Source organism: Pundamilia nyererei, unplaced genomic scaffold, assembly GCF_000239375.1.
Source record: "Pundamilia nyererei isolate P.nyererei 1_Seehausen unplaced genomic scaffold, PunNye1.0 scaffold00035, whole genome shotgun sequence".
Taxonomy (NCBI): domain Eukaryota; kingdom Metazoa; phylum Chordata; class Actinopteri; order Cichliformes; family Cichlidae; genus Pundamilia; species Pundamilia nyererei.
In genome coordinates, this window is record NW_005187436.1 from 3,807,815 (window position 1) to 3,821,783 (window position 13,969).

The following is a 13,969-nucleotide window of genomic DNA, read 5'->3' on the forward strand; positions in this document are numbered from 1 at the left end:
ATCTATCTATCTATCTATCTATCTATCTATCTATCTATCTATCTATCTATCTATCTATCTATCTATCTATCTATCTATCTATCTATCATTTAGAGATCAGATTTTACTGAACATCTGTTAAAGTACAGTAATATTTAAATACGAGTCAGAGCAGGGTGGTGAGTAACATTGGACTATTCACAGATGCTTCTTTCTGCAGAGCTCTAAATCATGTTCCTTAATTCCCAGAGCCACATCTCAATCATACTCCTTGCTAATTTGAGAGTCACCCTCATTTCATTTTAAACGATTCATTTTTGGCAAATTTGTAAATGGCCCCGATGTGTTCCACAATTTAGTCAATTACTGTTTCAGCCAGCAGGACTCCAGGGACCAGGAGCATACATCGCCTGGAGGTACCATCTCAATAATTGTTTCAGAAAAGTTGGGAATGGATTGCTAACGCTCTGTTCCACTTATTGAAATGTCAATTGGAGCCAAAACCCTTTTTCTGTTCTCTTTTTCTCATTCTTTCTCAGTACAGTATGACTGCTTTGCCTTTCCTGAGTCCGAATCATTGCTGAGTGATGAACTGAGTTTGATATGTCCTAATATTTAATGCAAAACCAACTGTGTTCTTGGGATGACTCTTCCAACACTGATTGTATCACAAATTGCTTCTCTGAATTAATCCATGGCCTGCACTTTTCCTGTCATGTGTCAAATAAAATGTAGCACATAATTTGAACTATACTGTAAACTGAAATTGTAATTAATTATTAATTAGATGGATAAAATTAAGAGATGATAATAATCCAAATTAGGTCTTAATGGATACTAATTAAGAGGAGAATCCTTCTTTATGGAATCAAACAGCATGACCTCAAGACCCCAATTAATTAAGCTATTATTAGCCTTTTCCTGTCTAGATCTCATTCAACTGAAGGCAAAATAGATTACAGAACCTTGGAAAATGTGTTTTTGGTTTGTTTTACCACGAGGTCCCTAACCCATCCTTCAAGCCAATTAACCTGTGATCAAATGTTGGCGAATGCTTTTTAATCGGAGCCCAAGGAGATCTACACATGATGCAGTGATATACATTAGCATTTAGCTGTTTTTCTTTGTCCCAGCATGTGTGAAAGAACCTACGCAGGAAATTGTCTGTGTAGAGTCGTCTGTGCCATTCAGACACAAGAAGGTCAAAAGCATTTGCTGCCATACTCATTCACTGTTCAGTAAATCTTTACAATAATGCACCACAAACACAAAGTTTATTTCTGCAGCACATTTAAAACAACTTCAGATGGCAAATGTGCTTTAGCAATTACACAAAATATACAGCATACATAACGGTCCCTAAATTAAAAAGAAAAAAAAATCTAATTACACCTTTTTTTTTTGACTTTAGGTTGTTGTAAATGTGTGATGTAATTTCCATCAACATTTTTGATGTGCCAGTAGTCCAATACTGTCACCTGTTTGGTTGCCCCAATACTGTAACTTCAGCATTTCTGCTGTAACATCATAAAAGGGTTATTACTGTAAATTATAGCTACATGTCTTTCGCCATGTGGACTGAATTAAGTTTATTTTCTTTCTTGAACAATGACAAGATACCAGCTCTGCTGTAATTCCCCGTTTCTTTAACACACACGGCTACAGGTACCAAGACTTTTTTACAGTAAGAAACCGTTGTTGCAGATCACAATAGGAACACTTTTAAGCTAACAAATCTAGCTGCCAGTTATACTGTACTATAATTGACTGGAAAAAATCTTATGCTGTCTGTATGTGCCATTATAGGACATTTTTAACAGGTGACTAGGGCACAATGAGTCCTAGGATGTCACTAGGCTTCATTGTAAGCTAAAATACCCTCAGGAGATGGATCCATGGTTTGACTCTCTAACCGTTGCTGCATATCATTTTCCTGTTCTCGTCCCTATTTTTCCCATCTATATCTGTTTCAATGAAGGCAAAACGCCAAACGAAAACATTAAAAAAAGACCTGTGTGTGTGTGTGTGTGTGTGTGTCTACCAGCTTTAGTTTCCATTTTTGATTTTGAAGCAAATTAAAGTTGTGTTAGAATTTTTAAAACTCAGTAATAAGTTAAAATCATGTAAAATGTTTTAGTATTTTAACGTGAAGTTAAAAAGTAAGTTTGCTTAGGAAAATGCTTTAAATTGCTGTCTTCAGTTAATTATTCACGTTGTAAGAAGATTTTTTTTTTAAACTATAAAATAGCCGCTTAGTAGCATCTGTCAGTCCGGCAACAGTTTAACAAACTTCCCCCACGGTGTGTATTACAGTGTATTACAGTCATGGTTAATGATGAGTAAATGTGTGTGGTGTGTTCGTCTGTACCGCGGGTCAGCTGCATCTGTCTGTTCTGATTACTGGATGGGTAATTTTGTAGTTCTGTGTGTAAGACCTTCAGCTCTATTCTATAATTAACTTTTGCCTGCGCCCATCAGGTTCCATTCCACACTTGATGTGTCCATAGTGACTGTTACATGCAGCCAGCTTGCCATTCAGTATGTATTAAGCTGTCAGAGTGGGCTGCTCTCCCAAGCCGCCTGTCTTCACTGAACAACCCAGCCTATTAACTCCTATTGACTGTGACACACATGTCCCTCCAAAATGAGCGGTTCCGTATTGATTTTTCCTGAGCGCTGCTCACTTCCCCCTTTCATGCCGCCAAGGGTGAGATCTTTATCCTGACTGATTGTATATGTTCATCGTATCAGAGTACTGTTGTCCAATTGCCATTTCAGGCCCGTGAACCCTCTTTTGCCGTCCCCCTCCTGTGTATCATGGCTACTTGTGTGCAGCCAGGTCTCAGTGAGACAATTAAAAGGCTTGAATCCCCTGTGTCCTCAGTAACAATGCGGTCAAATGGAGCTGCAGACCTTCCACGCAGCCCATAGTCTCCCCGCAGCTTAATGCAACACACAGCATAAGACATAAGACATGACAGCCAGCTCCTCTCCCCCCGTTAACATGCAGTCGCGAATCGATGGAGCTGAATAGAAGGGTGCCATATCCTCTCATTGATGCTCTTTCTAACTGCTACAGCCAAAATGAACCCTGACAGCATGTATCGATGTCATATCAAGCTCCACCATTGAGAGAAAAATGATTATCTGCTGCTGAAATCAGTTATCGACATACTGTGGAATAGCTTCCCCTGCCCAGAGGATTTATTGATACAGTTTATTGCATATAAATATTTATCTAATATGTGTCTGAAATAGATTTGTCTGGTGTTTGTGCGTGGTCTAGTCCACAGAGGGCTATCAGTGCCTCGCTCGCGCTCCCCGCCACTCAACCATGACTCTGCCTTTCGCTCTTGTTGGATACTGTTTTTACAGACAGCATGAAATTGCTTTGGCTGTTGTGACTCGGTCTTGAAGTTAATAGTAAAACATGTTGTAATTACATTTTATTGCCTCTCACTCTAGAAAATCAAAATGCCTTTACTGCGGCCATCATATTGTAAATGCATGTAGAAGTGCTACATGCCACACCATCAGTGGGAAAGGTGCTCAAACCCTGTAACGGGAGAAAAACTAGAACCAGCCCTTTATTACTACTTTTTACTCAAAGCTCTACTGGCTAATTTTTTTATAGCAAAATACTGGTTATGCATTTCTACAGTTAGTGTAGTTTATTTCTACAGGATATCAAAAAAAGATGTTGTTTTTTTATATTGCTATATATAAATCTACAACAAATGCAATTAGCTATTCAAATACAGCCCAATCTTATATTAAATACATTTCTCTTTTTAGCCTATACAATAAAGGCTCCAACCATCTTTATCTGATGGAACCTCGCTACCATCACTAAACAATGCAGCATCTGTGGCTTTGCATAACTACAAACATAAGATTTTGCTGTTACATGGCTTTTAGGTGCCTAGGTTATCTCGATGAGTGCTTAGTCATCCAGGTAAGGTGGATCAGACTTTCCTTCATCATCTTTTTTCATCAACATCAGGCAATATAACATAATTATACATACACTTTTACTCCTAATACACCTCTATTCTTCCAGTTATTTTACATTAAGATGCAAACTACCCTATTAAAATATTTTTTTAAACAATCCTAAATGGGTAAGTTGATGGCTAAATTAAATGGCTGTGACCGGTCTAGTTCTCTTTTTCACTCTTACGCACTCTGTTTTTCAGGGTACTTGGTTGGCAGGTTCTTCTAGCATCTTGGAAATCTTGCTGCAGTTCTGTGAATTTAGCCTCTTTCCATCTTCTGTTTCACGTAATCAGATCTGGCAGGGCCCTGTGAGCCGCCAGCGTGCAGCAGAACTCAAGCCTTAGTTCATCTTGTCTCTAGGGTTATGTCTCTAGATGTATGTGTGGGGAAATAGGTAGGATTCCCCCACACATCTTTGTAGTATTGTGTGGGATTCTAATATCTAAAGTGTCCCAAACTTTTAAAGGATTGCAGATAACTATTGTTTTCATGGTTAGCAGTGAGATAATTGTGTCTCTATGTCCTGGAAGACTGACACACCCCTGTTACTCCTCTTAAAGTTTCTTAAATTTTACATTTACTGATCCAAATCACTTTATGTAGAGATATTATGTACTGAACTAACACACCACTTCAAGCAGATGTGTAATTTGTGATATCTGGATATATACTGCGCACACAATCAGCTTGACTTTAGCAGCATAAATGAGCAGCTTAGAAAGCTAGGAGATTTTCTGCCAGATTTCTGTATCTCCTCAGGGTGTTGCAGTAAAGTCCCCCCCAAAATAACTAAAATAGTTTCATTAATATTAGAAAGATGTAACTATATTTACTAACCGTTCCTGTTCTGCCGTTTTCCAGAGTCTGTTCTTACAAATTAGTAAAAATGACGAAGCAGTTCAAACCAAACAAATCTGACATTACAGTGTCCATCGGCTTCATGTCACTTGCAGCAAGTCTTGTATCGATCTTCCTCCTCACACAGCACCTGAACTTGACGTGACCTGCTTCGCTGCTCAAATGTTTGGAGGAGGGAAAATGCATTTGTGGCATTTGACTTTTTCAGTTTTTTTCTCACCCACCGACATGCAGTTGTCTTGCCAAGAGGTCTTTTGCTGATCGTGATATTGCAGGAAATTCACAGAGTGCAGTCATGTTGCATGATATTGATTTTTACAGACAAGCATGTGGCACACTGACTTTTTCTCCTGGATGATGCACAACCGCAGCTTCATGAACACGACAGGCGCTCTCAGGTCAAATACATCTGTTTCCCATCCTCCGCTGTGTCTCTATTACAGCCTTTTGACTCTCTGGCTGACTTATTGACCACTTCTCATGCTCGTTACTCAACAGAGGAGTAGTTTGCTGTGATTGATACCAAGACTGCGCTAAGAGTCTCTCTTCGCCCCCACTCTCCAAATCCTATCTGTGGTTTTAAAGCCATGAGTGGTTTTCATTAATGGTCTCTCCTGTTTATGACACCATAATTAGAGTTGAGGAAAGGCACCTAACTACCACGGTTCCACCATACTGAGAAAGTCAATAATGCAAGCCCAACAACTTCTCACACAATTGAGCCCTGTGGAAAATCTATATGCTCTGCTGCTCTATGTCTTTATGGTGCCGTTTTAGAAAGAGGCCACCTGATTTGTTAGAGTTTTGTCCTCCACTTTTAACTAATCCCACAGAATTGATTATTAGCACCGACAGCATCGTTTAGCTTCCAGCAGCAGCCTCCACAGAGTAGATGTAGCGTGGGATGTTTCCTGTGTGTTCAGTATAGGAACTAAGTGCAAGCCTCGTGGCCATTTACCTGCTTTGTAATTTGTTTTGTGCTCCACCTCATGAACATGCAGGGACTCCTGTAAGAGCCCAACCAGGCTGACCGCTATGCATGGGCTGTTTGTGTGGAGCAGGTCATGTGGGATATTATACTAGATAGCCTTCCCAGAAAATAATTCTGCCAGGTGCTCTATTGGGCTTTTTTTCTTCTTCTGCGTATTTGTCAGACAGGATCGTGTAGAGTTACACAGAGAAAGAGAGCTGTTTGAATACACAAATACATTCACCCATCTCTCTTTTTAATTAAAGTAACAACAAAAAATAGCACAGGTACTCCCTTTGCTATTATTTGTTGCACTTCCAGAAGAACATGCACTGTTGCCGGATTCATCTTTGATAACAAAATATATATGTTCACTTATTTACAAGCTATTTTCAAAAGAACGCTTTTTTTCTCAGTGTTAGCATAAATGTCATCATATACTGCTACTTAAAAAAATGTTTCTCTGCTTGACACAATGGGGAAATGTTGAACAGAACATGTCTGTGAAGGTTCTCAGTCATCCAGGTCATTGTAGTCAAAGGAGCTTGCAAAGAAAAGCGTCTGGACTTCTTTAAGTTACTTGAAGATATTTCACCTCAATTCGCATGATAAGGTGGGGCCAGGTTTCACAATGAACTCACCCAAAACTCTGGCTGATTGGGACCCACAACCAGTTTCACACCTTGGCTCAGGCGATTAGAGGATCATCAGGGGGTCCTTTTGTCCCTCTGTGGGGGGATACTCCCACTAGGTTTATATCTGGGACTCTCCACCATTTGACCTTAGAACTGAAGAAGCTTCTCGGATGAGAGGTGAAACGTCTTCAAGCAACTTAAAGAAGTCCAGACGCTTTTCTTTGCAAGCTCCTTTGACTACGTTGAACAGAACAGTTTTCCTTTTGAGTAAAGAGTAGTGTGATTTTAGTTTTTTAACAGTCGAGTATTGCAGAGACCTCAAAGGGCTAAAAAAATTTTTTTAAAGAGTCCACATAAAGTTTAAATTAGAATTAGCTTATTTTCTTAGAGCCGTTCACCTAGAGTGCCGGTATTTGTAACAGAACTCCTTGGTTCAGCTGAGGCTTTGTAAAACACCATGAATTGTTGATGTCGGAGTGTTCGCTGCAGCCCAGGCTGGAATGTAAATAAGAAGCTGGTGGCTGGGGCAGCGTTTCAAGGGTCAGGATCACTTCAGTTTCACATGGATGCACTGTTTGCACATCTCCTGTACACCTTAGAGAGAAGGCTAAAGTTTTAAATTCTGACCAAAAGAAGAAGAAAGACACAGTGCAGCCAGTTTTAAGTTCTCAATACTACAGTGAGTGTGGTGACAATTAGCGTGTAAAATTGACCATCAAAGGTTAACATGGCATCAAACTAAGATCTGTTAGTTAGCACCAAACAAAAATTTAGCTCAGTTTCATTCATTTTTGTTTATATAGCACCAGTCCACAATGATCATGTCATCTCAAGGCAGTAACTTAAAAAAAAAAAATAATTTTAAGTCTTTAATTTAAACTTCACCACAAACTAAACTCACCGTCACTGACAAATTCAGCTGTTGTCAAGAAACAGCAACCTCAACACTGATTAATAACCACTTTCCTAAACAGCGCTTAACTAATTTATTAGCCCACCTGTCATAAAAACATGAAAATACAAATATTTTAGAGATCTTTGACTTTAGAAATGATTTAAGTCTATTTAAAACAAAGAAATTGTATTTTTATTTCCAGGCAAATAGCAACAGAATTCACGTTAACAATTAATCGCACATAATATTCAACCACTAAAACTATTTTATCCAGTCAGGAAAAGTAAATGGCTAAAAATATTGAGCTTTACTATTTTACTATTATTTTATTTTACTATTTTTCCTGCAATTTTGTAGAACAGTACATTTGAAAATTAACAGATAACTGAAATAATCATATTTTAGCATTGAAAATATAATGTTGATTAAAGAGCTTTCACATACTGGTGGATTAAAAATGACAGAAACATAAAACATTTTTTGGTAATTATAATGTAATTATTGGTACCCTAACCCAATGTCAACATCTGGACACAATGCATGTGAACTCCGAACAATGTTTCTATTGCAATTCTTCTAATAGTTGTTAAATTATTATATTGTGTAAATTTTCAGTTTTAAGTAAATTTTGTAGTTCACACGTAGCAGTGTGAACACTGCCGTATGAAAGCAGTGTTAATGAGGCCGGGAAAACATGTTGAGATGACAGCAGTTTAATGACTTCCATGACAATATACAGGCACTGGTGTAATCACAACTAAATGTCAGACAACATAAGGCCTGGTGCATAATGGCTTCAAATTGATATCTCTCTCTTGCTTTAATTATGAAATGCAAATTTTGCTTAAAAGGTATTGATTGTAGTTTAAAGGAAGAGCAAGCCGTCAGCCTGAAAAGTGAAGAGAGGACCCTGGAGTCACAGCAGACTGAACATGTGCATGGGGAGGGGTTTGCATTGTGAAATAAAAGCCAGGGAGGATCTTTCTGGTTAGCTGCCTTACTTTGTCTTACATAAAATGAGATTAGGGGTTAAGTAACTACAAGGTTGGGATGATTATCAGTTATGATTGCTACTATTTAGATGCAGACTTTGGTCATTAATCAAAGCAGTTAGTCCGGGACCTGTGAAGCAGATTTCCAAGTAACTGAATCCCCAGAGTCAGGTGCGTCACTCAGTTTGGGAAGCAGGAGGTGAACCGGTGCAGGGAGCCGGACTGTGGATAGCTATCTATCATGGACAAACTAGGCTTCCGAGAGCAGAGTGACAGGTCTTGCACACAGAGCTAAGCGGCATGCCAGGCTGGGACGTTTTAACCCTGGAGACACTGCACCCTCTGGCTGGCCTTCCCAGGAGAATGAATGTTATTGCTTGGGATTCAACATGTGCTCCGGTAAACATAAACCAAACCTAGCTCATATTGCTTCACCCTCGACTGGAAACCTAACCTCAGTGACTGAATGAACCAGTATCATAATTAAATCATCAGTGCTTCGCTTTTACTGTGCCTGCAACCCTAACCACAGCAGGAGATGGGTGAAAGGAACACGGCTCTGCCAGCCGGTGATCATAGTGTAACCAAAAGCTGAATAGTGGAGCATGGCAGGAGCCAGTAGGGCAACAGACACCCACCTAACACCCACTTAGACCTTATCTGGATATCTGTGCTATCATTCTTTTAGTTACTCCTACATTATCCTTACTTACCGCAGCCCTTTTGAACATTGTTCATTACAATTGAGAAGGAAGGTGCAGATTTACTTATTAGCCTGCACATTTTTAAACCTTTTCTGTGTTTTTTACCCAGTTGTTTCTGGTTTTACGTTTGAATTTCCAATCCTCAAGCTCCTGTCAAAGCTCAGCTCGCACACCCCACATATCTAGATTTATGTGACGATCGTATGGTGTGATTTGTTTTTTTTTTAGTGGCATATGGCATGAAGTTATGATTAAAATTGCAATGGACAACTTTCCCCTCCCCTGTAACCCTGATGGCAGCTGAACATCATCAAGAGCTCCCACTCTGTGGACTTCTGGTTTCACGGTAGCTGCTTACAAGAAAGTCTAATATGAATGGGGCCCTATGGAGCTGTAGCCAAAAATGCTCATTATTGTTTCAATAGGAGTCAGTACAATAGATATAGTTTTTAGGTTTGAAATAAATGTGCCTTTCTGTTAGTATTATGCGTGCCACAGCACCTCAACCACTTCACAGCATGCAGCATTTTGATTTTATACACAAAGCAGCGGTCGCTGTTGGATTATGTTGTGATTTAATTCAGCTCATAACATTTCATGTAGCTGCTGCAAACAGGTGCCATCAAATAATTATGTCATCTTAAATCCTTAATATAACTGCTAATCAGCATTTGGAGAATGCTAAAGTTTAGTCAGTACTGGCATGTTAGAGAAAAAAATGTACTTTTCTTTTCAACTGTGTGCTGCAGCAGCACAATAGCTTATTCTTTATGTGGTGAAAGAACGCAATATCACTAAAGCAATGTATCATTAATATTATACAGGTTACAGCTGACTAAATAGAATTCAAATTAGATAACAAAACATTGTAACTTTCAGTACCAACATTTTCTTTTGTCTCTCAAACACAACAATCAGCTGGAGCCATCAGACAGTGAATGATCTGAAATCCACAACCTTCAGCAAACTCTGCAGGTAGGTTTGCTCGCTCTTACTTCAGTAGCTAATGGCATGTTGCACTGCATGTCTAATGACTGAGACCCTATCAGAGCTCATCCTGTCGAACAGAGGATATTAAGGAAGGTAGTTACAAAAGCCAGACTTTAATTTGACCTCTGCCTGCCCTTTTCTCTAGTGAGGTGGCTCCGAGAAGCAGGCCGGGAGTTTGGGCAGTTGGTGATGAATGACTGTATTTGGTGGGCAGATTGTTACAGTTCCACACTAATTGAGGGGGTCAACACAAAGAGCAAATGTGGTAATTGAGTCACTTGACTGTGGCTATTGAGCTTACTGCAGTTCTTTTGACCCTGTAGCCCGGCCTGGAGTCTCCCACTGAGCCCTGTCTGTTTTTGTTCTCAAAGATATTATTGTCTCTTTTATTAGTTCTTTTTATGCACATCTTCAGTTGTCTGAGGGAGGTTTATTGGACTCTAAGTGCTGCACAGTTTTTATTAGAATGATTAAAAGCAGTCAACAGTATATAGAGCTGTCCTGTGGTCGGGAAAAGTCTAAGCTTCAGGTGACCTTTATGTTGTATTTTCTCACCAAAAATATGCTTCATCCCCATCATTTATACTGGAATCATGTAAAGAGATTTCTTTTATTAAGCTACAAGTGCAGGGAGAAAAGCCTTTCTGATGAACCCATGACCATGTGAGTGTTGCATTGAGAAACACTGGAAGAAATGTCAGCATACCTTTTAAATTTATCTGTGTGAGTTTTATTAAAGTTTTATTAAAGTTTTCATAATATGAATTTTTAGTGAGAATGAGTTTGACCAATTAAATGATAAAGGTCTGAAGATTATTGGACTGTCTATGCCAAGCATGCTAAACTACACATGTGCTGCAATATCCTTTTACCAACTCTATTACTATATCGCTACACATGTTATAGTTTTACTTCACTGGAAGTCTGATGGTCTTATTTAGTGTTTTCATGAATAACTCCCGAGTCCATGTACATTAGTCGCTTCTACTTTTGCTGTTTTGGCAGTGTTAAAAAAGCAGCTGCACAATGAAACAGGACTTTACATTATCTGTTTTTCTTCTGATTATATATTTTATTATTTCTTTCTATAAAACTTTAGAAAATGTGAAAATGACATGATCTTCTCATGTCATATTTTTCTAATCTACACTTGAAGATCAAGAAGATTTTTTAGGATTTACATATACATATATTTTAAAAAAAGCCAAAAATTAAAAAAAAAAAAGCCTCAAACAAAAAAAAAATGCCAACAAAAAAAGGTTAATAAAAAAAATAATTGCTGGTTGACTCTGTTTTAGGTCATATATTTAAATTAAAACAAATAAAAATAAATTTCTCTGCTGATTGTATCATCTACTCCCTTTTCCTTCTCTTTGGTAGATCGCCTTAAATAACATCTGTGTGTTTGTTTGTTTTTATCATGTTCTAACTTCTTCTTTTGAGATATTTTGGCTGAGCTACCCTCCCGTTTTTATTTTGCCAGAGGAGTCATCTTTGTGGTGTAAGACAGGTTCCCGTGTTATTGGATGGAGTTTAATGGATCTGTTGGCCTTTGCATTTGCTTTGCTCCTGAAACATGTGCTCAGCTGAGACTTGGGCAGAACACCATCCATTTACACCTAATGGCCAATGCCTTTGGATGTGTTGAGTTGTGAACAAACCTCTCACTGTGCACGCGTGTGTGTGTGTGTGTGCGTGTGTGAAAAGCTACAAGGACAAATGCATTCTGCATTTAATGAGTGTGGGCCAAAGGGAACCTGGGTAGTTAAAACTGAGAGTTGGCGAGACTATTTTGTCCCTTGTTACCTGACTCTTCTGTTGCACCTTTAAACTGCAACATGCCACTAAACTACTCTGATGGTCTCGCAGGACAGATGTAGAGGCTGCAATCCTGTGCGAATGGGATTGATGGACCACATTAAACTCTGAGCTTCATCCTGCTTAAATGCTTTTGCACTCTAAATCTTTTCTGCTATATCGCACTGTGGTAAGAGCACAGACTGTAAAAGGTTTATCCGAGAGATTGCTGGACTGTCATTTGAACTGTATATGTGGTTGATATGTATGCCTATTTATTTTCTTAAATGCATGGGTAGAAACAAAGATGAGATTTCTTTGTTTACCTCGGCACATCTCCCAAAAGCCTTTTAAATGTCCGCCCTTCTCCTCAAATCCTCCTTACTCCTAAGATGTGATTGTTTGAACGCACAGAAATATGGATGTTGTAATTACTATTTGCGCAAACAAGACAGCAGCTTCATTGATATGCTGCCACTGATAAGACAAGAGCTTGGCAGTGAGACAATGGTTGAGGCCACCAGGGGCTCGCGAGCACCAGGGACGTAGGACCGTCCTGCCTCCTTCGTCAATGCAGACAACCAACAAAAGCGGCCTGTCATTCACGGCACACGAGCGTTTTTAATTAATTTTCACTCAGCTCTCCTCGGAGTGCTTATGTGGTGATGTTGACCCCCAGATCTGAATGTAGATCTGAATGTAGCTTTCTCTTCGTCTCTGCCCGTCAGAAGGTCAGCAGTGCAGTCATCCTAAACAGAAGCCCCATTTTCTATAGTCCTGGACTCATGAGGTTGTTAACATTGTCCTAACCAGGGACGTGTTAGAGGTCAGTGGGGAAAATCGCAAGAAGGCTTGTGTAAGAGCATGCAAAACATGATAAACAGTACGGACCCGCATCGACGATCTGTGTAGAATTCAGCGATGTTGCGACCTGTAAAAAACTGCCAGCACAATCTACCTATTAGCCTTTACAACAACGTAATGCACACATCCTTATGCGGCATTAAGACTATACAGAGAAGGGTTTTAATGATGTTCTCGCCATGCATAAGTGCAAATCTGGGTGGCCTGTGGATAAGCCGGATCAGGGTTGATCAAATTGCTATTGTCTTAAAGCCATTCTGATTCGGATTAGTTCACAGGAGTGGTCACACCCGCTTGGTCTGTAAATCTATAGGTCCTTATGTTTCCACCTTGCACTCCCACCAGGCTTTGTGATCTGCCAGGGCTTTGGAGGATGAAAGCAAGTGGGATCTTGTTATTCTTTTTTGAATGTACCAACTGTGTTCAAGGGAGCTTTTGAAATAAGTGCCCTTGACCTATCCTTAGGTTTATCTCTCCGTGTCTTTGCCGTCCCTCTTTTGTCTCTGCAGGGGGCTGAATTTAGTCTGATTAACTAATGACGGCAGTGCTGTTAGAAATTAAGGTTTTGGGGTGACCGCAGGGTTTTCTTCAAAGTCCCGTCATCCTGCAGGTGGCTCTTCACCTTGGCTTTCCATGAGGAGATTAAACTTGCAGTTCACCTGATCTGCTTACTTACATCTCACCCATGGCTGTAAAAGCAGTGTTTTGATCATACCCTCTAGACCTTCATCATTTTTATTCCATGGTCTTGCCCACTGCCTCCCCTGCACCCCTATGCAATAAAACCAAATTCAAAGGAAGAAGCTACTGAAAATATCTTTAGAGTAGCTTTAATGCCATTCTTTGAAAAATATTTAACCATCTTCTGATGAGTGTTTTTTGGGGGGCTAATCAAGGGTGGCATTATTTTAGCCAGCTTTTCAGTCTGGCCCGGGTGGCTGGGTAAGATGTCCTCTGGTCTCTGAAAGGTTTAGAACTAATAGTGGACCATTTTGCTCACAATTAATACAGCTCCCCATGAGACCAGAAGCCTATAGACTTGTGGAAATACTGTAGCAGCCTTCAGGCAGCTAGCTAGATGTGGCTTTCTTCCCCGTCACTCACATTTGTCGTAATGGCACGAGAGCCTCACTGGCTATTCCCCAATGCTGTGTGTATGCATGAGTGTGTGTGGAGCCCACTGCCCCAAGCATGTCTCATTTCAAAGTGCTGTCACTCCCTGCTTCCTGGCATCTATTAACACCCACCATTATCATGCTAATCTACATTGTATGATTACATAAAGTAAT